At 42.5% G+C, this 10,353-nt stretch overlaps 1 pseudogene; it reads right to left on the bottom strand.

Annotated features, from left to right (window-relative positions):
- Positions 1 to 8,199: 8,199 nt before the first annotated feature.
- On the bottom strand, positions 8,200 to 9,412 carry LOC124507521 (fatty acid-binding protein 5-like; annotated as a pseudogene).
- Between the last annotated feature and the right edge of the window lie 941 nt (positions 9,413 to 10,353).

A 10,353-nucleotide genomic window follows, 5' to 3' on the forward strand; every position in this document is an offset into this window, starting at 1 on the left:
ATATATGTATGTATGTGCATATACATGTATACACATATATATATGATGGTATATTAATCAGCCACAAAAAAGAATGAAATCTTGCCATTTGCAGTGAGATGGATGGAGCTAGGGAGTAAATAAGTCAGCCAGAGAAAGACAAGTACCATATGATTTCACTCATATATGGAATTTAAGAAATAAAACAGATGAACATAGGGGAAAAAAGAAAGTGACAACCCAGAAAACAGACTCTTAACTATAAAGAACAAACTGAGGGTTACTGGAGGGGATGTGGGTTGGGGAGCGGGTTAAGGAGTACACTTGTTGTGATGAGCTTTGGATATTGTACGTAAGTGAGGAATCACTGAATTCGACACCTGAAACTTCTATTACACAGTATCTTAACCAACTGCAATTTAAATAAAAGACCTGGGGAAGAAAGTCAGTATTATCTGACCAGTTGGATAGTTCTTGTTCTTGTGTATGAGTCTCAAAAAGTAAATAATGAGGCATGGACTTTGAGTTGTCCCTCAGTGTATGTTTGCCTCCTCCTCTTCATTAGAGAACCCCAATTTTTAGAGAATCCCGGGTCAGAATCAGTTTCGTGGGCATGTGACCTGTGCAGTAACCCACGATGCAGTGCTCAGAGTGTCCCAAGATTAGTTTAATGCTTTGCTGTTGCCATCTTGAGATTCTTAATACTCCTATAACAAGGGGCCCCACATTTCCTTTTGCATCGGGCCCTGTCAATTGTCTACCTAATCTTGATCCGTGCACAAAACTGTCCACAATAGAGACTCATTTCTCATTCTGTCTTCAGCTAAGAGTGTTTCTGTGCAAATTTGTGCTCAATGGGATTAAGTAAAATTGTATGTGCAGCTCCCGGAATGTGTCCTTAAAAGATATTCCTCCTTCTTGCTGGAAGAAATATGGTATTCTTCTTGTTTTATTTTTATTTTTATTTTTATTTTTTGAGAGAGAAAGATGGGCAGAGGGAGAGGGAGATGGAGAGAGAGAGAATCAAGTAAGCTGACACCCAGCATGGAGCCCGATGCAGGGCTTAAACTCACAACCGTGAGATCATGACCTGGGCCAAAATTGAGAGTTGGACACTTACTTAACTGACTGACCCACCCAGGTGCCCCCAGAAATATAATCTTAATAACCAGAATTTCAGTAGTCATCTTGGATCAAGCTGGAAATCATGCCAGGTGGGGCAGCGGGAGATGTATAGTTTGATCCTCGACACTCAGAGTAAATAACAGACCTGAACTACCTGCAGACCTCCTCAATTTAAGAAATAAGAAACACTTTATCTTAAGCCACTGATATTTTGAGTTCTCCTGTAACTTGTATATGAACCTACCCCTAACTACCTAAAAGTTTTGGGAGGAGAGGGTGGGGGGGGGGGGAGCTAGAGACAGAGGAAATACACAAAACTAGAAGCTTTGAATAGATCGGTAAAACAGATACATCTGTAGTAATATCAATCAAGAAGAAAATGAAATAACAAACTTCATAATAAAAAAGACAAATATACAGTCACAAGAGAGATTTTAAAAGAAAAATATGATGACTTGAAACATAAATGAAATTCCTGTATTTCTGAAAAATATAAAATACCAAAATAGGCTGAAGAAAATACAAATTAACAACCGTTAAAGAATTTGAAATGGTAATTAAAAATGTTCCTCCCCAAATTCTCTAGGCTCAGATGGTCCGTTTTATTTTGTAACGTAGGCACAGACATCTTATTTTATTTCAAAATGTTTAATATGAAATTTATTGTCAAATTGGTTTCCATACAACACCCAGTGCTCATCCCAACAGGTGCCCTCTTCGATACCCATCACCCATCCTCCCCATGCGCCATCAACCCTCAATTTATTCCCAGTTTTTTAGAGTCTCTTATGGTTTGGCTTCCTCCCTCTCTAACTTTTTTTTTTCCTTCCTCTCCCCTATGGTCTTCTGTTAAATTTCTCAGGCATAAACATTTTCAATAGAATTGTTGACTGAATCCAACAATGCATTACAAAACTAAACTGAGATCAATTAGTATTTATCCCAGAAATGCAAAGATGGTTTAAAATTAGAGTGCCTATCAATTTGTTTAGCCACATTAGAGGAGAAATATGATTATCAGAGTGCATGCAAACAAAGTTTTTGTTTTAAAATTTAATATCTCTTTGTAATTTAAAAACTCTTTGTAAGCTTCCTCAACATGTCTTAGACTTTATGTCAAAGTCTACATTTAATGAAAAACATTTAAATGCATTATTTATTATGAGGAAAAGACAAGAATCCCAACTATAAACTACATTTTAATACAATACTAGGGGCTCTGGCTAAAGCAATACTAAAGGAAAAGTAAATATATTAAACAATGGGAAGGGAAAAGACAACTGCTCTTTTGCTGTTGATTGTTCTTATAGGTTAATAGAAATCTGAAACGGTCACCAAACTATTAGACATAATATGAGAGTTCATAGAATTTTACAATTATAGTACTAACTTACAAAATCAATAGCACTTGTCTACATGAGCAAAGCACATAGAAAACAATACAGACCCTGAGATATCACTTGCAATATTATAAAAACTATGAAATATCTAAGAACTGCATTTAAAATTTTTCTAATGTTTATTTATTTTTGAGAGAGAGACAGAGAGTGAGAGCAAGGGTGAGGCACACAGAATCCGAAGCAGACTCCAGGCTCAGAGCTGTGAGCACAGAGCCTGACGTGGGGCTTGAACTCTCTGAATCTCAGTGCCATCTTCTGTCCAGGATAATGATGTTAATAGTAACTTTACAAGGTTACTTTGAGATGGAAGTGAGTTGGCCCAGGTGAGAAATGTGATCATACCTTGAATCTCTCTCTTCCCATACTGTATCTAACTCAGTGGCAGGCACGTGGAAGGGATCATTTTAATAAATGTTTACAGAGGAGGTGGGTGAATCCTACAGGGAATATTTTGTGAGAAGGAAGGCACCCTGGCTCTATGGTGGGCGGGAAGTGGCTGTCTATGGAGATAAGAGACCTCAGGAAATCCCTGGGAAAGGCAGACCTCCTGGGTACACTCTGAGTGATAGCATGGGAAAACCAACTCCCAGGAGTCCACGAGGGGGGCATTTCTATCCCAGTCCTCATGCGGTGCTAGTCATACCAGAAGGAAGTCTCTGAGGACTCCAGCAGGTGTGAAGTCTATCCTCCTTCCTGCCCACCTTCCTGAGCTTCCAGAACTGAACCTGGACTGAACCTGGAAGGCTGTGCCTTCCTCACCGCACCCCAGTCCTGTCCCTGCAAGCCAACACCCCACGGCCCTCCGGCTTTGTGGTTGACATCTCCTGGGGTTCGCCGCGGCTCTCGTCAGAGACCCTCGCCTTGGGTAAAAATCTCCAAGAGATGTTCTCTCCTTCCAAAGGAGTAGGTATTATTTTACTTTTCCAACGTGTGACAGTAACTTACAGAACCACTCCTTCTGAGGAAGTGTTTTCTAACGTCTGGTTTACTTGATCAAGTGTCTGGAGCCAGGCTCTCAAGTTCATCCGTGCCCCGTCCTTCTCCCCACTCCCTTAGCTGGCTCCTCCTTCTCCCACGTCAAGGGCATTGTTCACACATTTCTGGCTTATGGAATTAAGTCAAGGAGGTAGCTCACAGCCAAAACCATTTGGCTGTGGATGACAATTTGTTTTCACTCCTGAAAGACTGCTAACTGCCCAGTTAACGTCTTCTTCCAGAACATGCTTTTCCCCCAATGAAGCTAACTGCAGTCAAAATGTGAGAGCCCCTCAGTTACATTGGCTGACGCTCCAGATCCGTGTTACTTGAAGTTTGCAATTTAAAAGGCTCATGGGGGGAAAGAAAATCATTCAAAAAAACACTTAGACCATCACGTGTGTTCAAGCTCGAGAGCTCACGGCATTCTATTTACTCTAGCAACTGCTTTGCAAACAAAAATTTTAATACTTACAAATAAAAAATAAACAGGGACGGGGAATGTCCAGCAGTTTCTATACATTGATGAAGCTGAAGAAATTGTATGTTTAGAGTAAGGTATTTTAAAATAATGTACTTCAAAGAAGTAGTCTTAATGAGGTGAGCTTTTGCTTTTTCTTTTTTTTTAAGTTTATTTATTGATTTATTTTGAGAGAGAGAGCAGGAGTGGGGGGGAGGGGGGGACAGAGAGGAAGGGAGAGATAGAAAATCCCAGGCAGGCTCCGTGCTACCAGCACAGAGCCCAATGCAGGGCTTGAACTCACGAAACTATGAGATCGTGACCTGAGCCCAAACCAAGAGTTGGACGCCTAACTGACTGAGCCACCCAGGGTCCCAAAGTGAGTTTTTTCTTAAATAAAATATCTTTTTTTTTTTCCCTCCAAAAGACTTGCAAAGAGCATTCACAAAACCACACCTGTCTCCTTCAGGGCTATAAATATCCATAGCAGCAATACCATGTGATTATCCAAATAATTAGCTTCAGAAACAGGAGTAAGAGGATGTTCAAGTACAGACAGATTAGGTGATCATTCATCTGTGATTGCTTGAATAGACTTTTTAAATGATTCCTTGCCTTGTCCCAGAAAGGACTTAAGACAACCTCCAAGGGGGCGTAAGACAATACATATCGAAAGGGGAGGAGAAAGAGAGAGAAAAACAACATTCCAGACACAGAATAGAGGCAGGAAAGCAGCTGATAGGCCCACAGAAATAACTAATTGTGAGCACAAGCATATCTAATATTCTCTGGATTTGCTATTGGCAGAAAGGCTTTAAAAGGAATCCTGGAGGGGCTCGTGGGTGGCTCAGTCGGCTGGGCGTCCGACTTCAGCTCAGGTCATGATCTGACAGTCCGTGAGTTCGAGCCCCGCGTCGGGCTCTGTGCTGACCGCTCAGAGCCTGGAGCCTGCTTCCGATTTTGTGTCTCCCTCTCTCTCTGCTCCTCCCCTGCTCATGCTCTGTCTCTCTCTGTCTCAAAAATAAATAAAAACATTTAAAAAAAAATTTTTTTAAGACTCCTGGAAGTGAGATTTGGAAAGGCCCTTAGAGGCTTAGTGACTAAGTCCTCAGTGCACGGACATAGAAACACATGGTCTCCCAGCTGCGTAGAAGTTGTCCCTCTTTCCTTCCAACTTCACATCCTGTTTCTACATTTGCTGCTTCAATTTCTGATCTTATCGCTTCTTCATCTGGATGAATCCTCAGTGGACCACCAACGAGGAGGAAGAGGGTGGAGATTAAGAGGCAATATAACAATAAGTACTGACAGAAGCTAGCTAATAATTAGTCACCAGATACATTAAATGCTTATTGTTCACCACTCACTGTGCTGGTCATGGGTGTGACAGGGACAGTAACACGAGGGAATATCAAAAAGAAATGTAGTCTGGGGCGCCTGGGGGGCTCAGTCGGTTAAGCGTCGGACTTCCGCTCAAGTCATGATCTCGCGGTCCGTGAGTTCAAGGCCCACATGGGGCTCTGTGCTGCCAGCTCAGAGCCTGGAGCCTGCTTCGGATTCTGTGTCTCCCTCTCTCTCTGCCCCTCCCCCACTTGTGCTCTGTCTCTGTCTCTCAAAAATTAATAAATGTAAAAAAAAATTTTTTTTAATAAAATAAAATAAAAAAAGAAATGTAGTCAGACCACCTCTTTGCTGCTGGTTCCTGTCTCATTGAACGGACAAAATGGCGAAATCTTTGTAGATCCACTGGCAATCTTTAAATGCTGCTAAATTTTTCTTCTATCATCCTAGAAAGAAAATAAAATGTTCAATCTGAGCATTAAATTTTTATAATTGCAACCCATATATTCTTAGCACACTTAGTAAGAGACATGCTAGATGGGGGGAAGGAATCCAGATGTTCTCATAATTTACTCAAGCAGACCACCTGTCTGCATCATGTGATCCCCGCCTGAACAGGAGGTGATAAAAATACGTTTTTTTAAGTATCTTACGTTTTCCTTTTAATACATGTTCCCAAATTGTGGAGGGTCATATACGATCTTGTCCACTTAGAGAAGCAGCAATCGCCCAGAAAAAAATAGTGCTCCTGTTACCATAGTGATCATGATTTATGGAGCCATGACGCTAGAAATCTCATTCAATTGATACTGAAGTCCCCGAGAGGCAATAAGCTGAGAAAACTGTAATGTCAGGTTGGACGAAGAGGAAACTGTAAATGCTAAGACACAGCAAGGCACCTGGGCAGGGACTGAGTGCCTAAATTCCCTTCACCTCATGTCACAGGTAAGGTGGACACACTCACAGGAGTCGAGTGTTAGGCATTAGCTAAAAAGCGTATCTGCTACTTTAAATATATATATATATATATATATATATATATATGTTCCTAGGAAAGTGATGAAAAGGCAAAGACATAACAGGACGACAATAAAGTTGATCTTCCACAGAATTGTCTTGCTTAATCAAATGGTATCACCTCAAAATGTGGACGTGATATATTTCATATGGTTAATAGTTGTGGTATATCCATTCAATACGTACTGACTCCAAACACGGAGGAGGTATTACCATTCAGGCAGCCAACGTGAACCATGTGAAGGATGCCCCCTGGAGGTGGATAGCCTGACGCCTCTGCCCAGCGCATGTCCAAGAACTGACCTTGCTTCCTCACCGCCATGTTGATATCACGTGACTCCAACTCCCTTGGCCTGAGTGCCTGAGCCTGAGGGTAAGACAGGGAGAGCACCATACGGCGTAAGAGTGACACACGGACTTGGAAGCTGGTGGACCGTCCCATCCATCAACTCAACTGAGAAGTAGAGGAAATCCTTCTGCGGAGTGAGCATCCGGAATAAAAGCCGAGAAGCAGGCAAGAGATGGAGAGCTCTTCATATTCCCCATTCTAGTCTTTCCTGAGGCCCGCTGGGCTCCTGCCCTTGGGTTTCGTAAGTCACACCCATACCTTTATAGTCAGTTCCCTGTTTCATTTACACTAGCTGACACTTGAAATAAAACAGCCTTAAATAACCAACTCCATCCTCAAGAGAGAAGGCAAGTTCTTCAGCGTACCACAGCTTCATCTCGTTTAAAAAAAAAAAAAAGAAAAGCCATCGTCCCTTCCTCCTTTTTTTCCTTTGCCCTTAGGGAAGTTCCATCAACACTGGCATTTTCTATTACCTGGTCTCATCTCGTGATGGTGCCTGTCCAGCAGAATATACGACATTTCCTTATTACCATTGTTCGGTTTCAGCTCTAGCTCTTAGTGGCTGGCTGCCCATATCAGCTCCCTGATATTTCTCAGTAATAAAATCATACTGTCAGCTTCTATTTTCGAGCACTTACTATGTGCTGCACGCTGTTCCAAGTACTTTATAATTATTAATTGATGCATTCAATTAGTCCGCACAGTAACCCTGTTGGGTAAGAACTATAATATGCCCACTTAAACCATTTCCCCAAGGTCATACCCCAAGACAGTTGTGCAGCAGGTATTTGATTCCAGGCAGTCCAGCTCGAGAGCCCAAGCCCACAACTACAGGCAAACACAGCCTCCCACAGATTTGAGCCCATGGGCACCCCTACAGGCAATCAGCAACATCCCCCAGGAGATGCCACAATTTGAAGTGTTCCTGGCTTATGGAAAGGCAGCCTTGGACAGTTTTAACCTTCTCCAATGATATGCATGCACACACACATACCTGCACACCCAATGCACACACATAGGTATACAAACGCATATGCACACGGGTGCACGCACCTGCGCACATACACACACAGCTCAACGCATGACCACAGTTGAACTGAGTGGTCACATCAGCTGGAGAAGACCATGAACATTGTGAGTCCGGAGCTCAAGACAAACCCTGGGACAAAGTCTTCCACAAACCTTAGTATCAAGGGAAACGGGAAGCTAACGGCAGACAGTTTACTCCCCATCACCTTTACGTGAACTGCTTTTAATTACATTAATGAATGGACTGAACCTTGAAGGACCTTGAAGGATCCATAAGAGGTAAGAGGTTTTTTTTCTTGTTTCTTTTTTTGCCTTTTTTTTCTTTTGGCACACACACATTTATTTCCTAACCAAAGGGATGATTCTAATTGAACCAACACTTTGAAATAGTTGCATATAAAATAGTTGGGTAAAAACAATTGAACACGGGAAAAAAATACATAAAAGCAGTGTGGAGATTTGCTCATTGAACCGAGCTCATTCGTCCTCACAGCTAATTCCTGTCCAAACTGATGATGGAATTTTTACTCTCCTTTTTCATAGAGCAGGGTAGAGGTGACATTGTTCGTTGCACATTCCGGCCCTAATTTCCCGTCTTCCCATTTTCTTGGTACTACGCTTTCCTCCCCAACCCATTCCTGATATTAAACCAATGCGCCACGTAGGAAGCTGCAGACCGTCTGAGTTTGTCTGCCATCAGCTGTAGCTTCTTTGAACCTCTCTCCCAGGTTACAAGAAAACTGCTGTTCTCAGTGCTCTCGGTTTCCGTGGCGAGGTTGTCGCCATCGGAAGAGACGATACAATCTGGTTTGGCCATTACGCCCACCTCTCACAGAGCCATTCCCGCTCCTACTTCTTCCAAAGCCTTTGCTCTCCACTGAGCTCCATCCTCTAACCAGCTGCTGAATGGTGGCTACGGTGGGCACAGGCAGGTGGGTGGGTGGGCAAAGCCAGCAAAGCAGAGAGGGGCCCAGGGAGTGTGGCTTGCTGGGTTTTGTTTTGTTCTGTTTTGTTTTTAAAATAGAGGACCAATCCTACCCCCAGAAAAGCCTCTTGCCTTGAGACCAGAGTTGCCAGGTGGAGAGCTTCATGCCCATGGAAGACAGAAGGAGGAAAGTAGGCTCCAGGAGCCACAGGTGTGTTCAGATAGATGAAAGTGCCCATGAACATGCAACTAACTACAACCTGCAGGGAAATACACTGCATTTCAGATGTATTGCGCCTATAGAAATCACACACTCATACAGAAAAGAGGTTTGTGGGTGGCTCAGTCAGTTAAATGCCTGACTCTTGGTTTCGGCTCAGGTCATGACCCCACGGTTCGTGGGGTCAAGCCCCGCGTGGGGCTCTGCACTGACAGCAGTGAGCCCGCTTGGGATTCTCTCTCTCCTCCTCTCGCTGCCTCCCCCACTGCTCGAACTCTCTCAAAATAAATAAAATACGTTTTTAAAAATCTTTAAAAAAAAATCTTTACAACCAGAAATGTAAAAGCTGTAGGAGAAAAAGTGAGCTTTGACAAGGGAGTGTTACATTTTCTCCTTAGAATTATTGGAAGTAAACAGCTTCTCGTCTGATGTAGTGCTAACATGCTGATATTTTTATCGACAGGTAGTTGACATACAATATATAGTTTCAGGTGCATGACACAGTGATTCAACATGTATATACATGATGAGATATTCAGCATGATAAATCTAGCTACCACCTTGACATGCTAATTTTCATACCTTGCGCCATCTTGAAAATGAGAACATAATACCAACCATCCACAAAATTCTCTTATTTCCTTGGCCCTATGTACGGGGAGTTAAGGAAATAAACACAAATTGTTACCTATTCTCAACTCTACTGCTCTTAATTTGTGCACCAGTTTGAGAAAGATTCTGATAAACTCTAGGAGGGATTAATGAGCCACAAGTGGCCAACCAAAGATTTCCAGTAGTCTTTATAGCTCTCATTGTCTTCCATCACCTTGTGCACAGGAAATCGAGGATTTTTCTCCCCAGTTACATTATTTTTCTAAGTGTACAGGAACGTTCCATCCCTGGAATTTTTTAAATTCTTTTTTTTAATGTTTATTTATTTTTGAGATAGAGACAGACAGACAGAGCGTGAGTGGGGGAGGGAGAGAGAGAGGGCCAGAGACACAGAATCCGAAGCAGGCTCCAGGCTCTGAGCTGTCAGCATAGAGCCCAATGTGGGGCTTGAACTCACAAACCATGAGATCATAACCCGAGCCGAAGTCAGACACTTAACCGACTGAGCCACCCCGGTGCCCCCGTCCCTGAAATTTTAATCTGTGAGCTTGACTATGAGAACTTCACCAGTTTCCAGACTTTTAAAGTCTAGCTTTCCCTCTCTGTCCCAGATTAACAAATGCGGGCAATTAAGAATAAACAGTGAACAGAAAATGCTAAGTAAGAGAAATAACTGGTTACAAATTAACTGTAAATACTTGATAACAGAGATTGCTAAAACTCTAGCACCTTCCACAGATTATGTGTGTTTTACAGATAACCACACTTAGGGTTTTCAAAGGAGATGGCCACAGATCAGAGCCCACGTTCCTTTCTTGGCCATCAGGACAGAAAGTAAATGTTGCAAGCCCGAGGAGGCACCGAAATGTCCTGAGAATGGTGAGCAACCTGTCTGAGAAGTTGACAGCAGCCACTTGAAAG

This window comes from Lynx rufus, unplaced genomic scaffold (genome assembly GCF_022079265.1).
Source record: "Lynx rufus isolate CCGP_SWC_20201006 ecotype Redwood Valley unplaced genomic scaffold, mLynRuf1.p SCAF_12, whole genome shotgun sequence".
NCBI lineage: Eukaryota > Metazoa > Chordata > Mammalia > Carnivora > Felidae > Lynx > Lynx rufus.